This window comes from Cynara cardunculus, unplaced genomic scaffold (genome assembly GCF_001531365.2).
Source record: "Cynara cardunculus var. scolymus isolate 2C unplaced genomic scaffold, CcrdV1 Un_Scaffold_192, whole genome shotgun sequence".
NCBI lineage: Eukaryota > Viridiplantae > Streptophyta > Magnoliopsida > Asterales > Asteraceae > Cynara > Cynara cardunculus.
The window spans coordinates 354,544-356,341 of record NW_020200566.1 but is presented as its reverse complement, the minus strand read 5'-3'; positions in this window follow the sequence as shown (position 1 = coordinate 356,341).

Here is a 1,798-nt window from a genome sequence, read left to right as displayed (position 1 = left end):
ATGAACCCAATTCATAAAACATTTGAAATATTAAAATCAGTTTTATAATATATATTTGGAAATTTGTCTATTTATTAAAAACTTGAATAAAAAAACAAAAAGACGACAATGGTATCAAAAATCATGCACGTATAAAAATGTGAAAGCAACCAAATGGTGTTTGTAGATGAAAATTTTATCTGTAAGGGCAGGTATCTGCGGGTGTCCGACCCTAATAGGGTGGGGATTTCCTGCTTTGACGGGTAACGGTGCGTGATGAGGATTTATTTTCATACTAGAAGGTGGGACAGGGACCGTCCCTAAACCGACCCGATTAATTTTTATTTTATTTTATATATGTATATAACGTTTGTGTGTGTGTGTATATATATATATATATGTATGTATGTATATGTATATGTATATATGTAAAATAGAGTTGGGTTCACGTGAGACAAGACTGTTTTCGTAAAACACGCGAGACACAATTTTTACACTTGAAACTTCACAACAAAATGTTGTGAAGGTAAAAAAAAAGCCGAATCCTCACAACAAAAACATTGTGAAGGTAACCTTCATAGTGTTTTGCTGTAAAGTTTCAAGTATAAAAATCGTATCTCACGAAAACAACCTTGTCTTACATGACCCAAGTCCATATATATATATATATATATATATATATATTTATTATTAAATGATAAATATATTTGACTTTCAATATTGGCACTTAATGTAGTGACATTATAATTTTAAAGTTTTCCAAACCCGTCTGAGATTAGTTAAGGCGGGGTCGACAGATACATTATCCACCCCATTTTCAACCATTGCTCGAACCTTTCAAAAAATCTAGAGTTTAAATCTCAGCAAAAACGTTACGGTTATTTAAATGATCAAAACTTCTATGCAATAAGAAAGAGAGAGAATTTGGTGGCTAAAAGATTTGTAGTTTGTAGGATCACATAATTTCTATGCAAGTAATAAATGTAGCAAATTTGGTATAAGTTGGACTTTAATTTACCCCTATCACGGTATACTCAACAAAAAAAAGTAATCATAAAAACGATCTGAAATGAAAAATATAATCAGTAATAATGGTCGATGTAAATTTGGTCGATCTGGGATTTTTATCTGATTGTGAGTAACTGTATAAGCTTATACATATCTCAACTAGATCCCGTAAGGGTCCTGAGAATATGCAAAAAAAAAAACCCTCAGTGGTTTTGGAAGAACTTAAAGCGTTGACTTTTGAAGAAGAACCCTAAAAACCCGAACTTTATTGTCGGTAAACCAACCCCAAAGATATTGAGTTTGGTTCTCATTAGTCACCAGACGCTTTCAAGAATACTTTAAGTTTGTTGGACTATTAAAAGCATATTCAACAGTCTTATCATTTTAAAAATTTGGAAGATCTGGTAAAATTTTGTTTCAACAACTATATTAAATTCTCCTGTAAAATAGAGAAAGAAAAAAGAGAATGAAGAAATATTCAAATTTGAAAGAATACGAAATATATAACATAGCTATTGGAGATACTCTAGCTTACAAGCTCCATAAGACAATTGAGGTACATACAAGCCATTACTAAGGGGCCGTTTATCAAACGCTTATCTAGGTAAGTGCTTACCGGTAAAATTCAACATTATCACTTATTTACCAGGTATGGTTTTAATCCACCAAAATGATTTAGATGCAACAATTTACCCGGTAAACGCTAACTATGGTAAACGTAAGATTCTTGGTACTTATCATATTTATCGGATAAGATAATATTACTTTAACGGGTAAGACTCTCGGTACTTGCCTTTACTCTTACCACGTA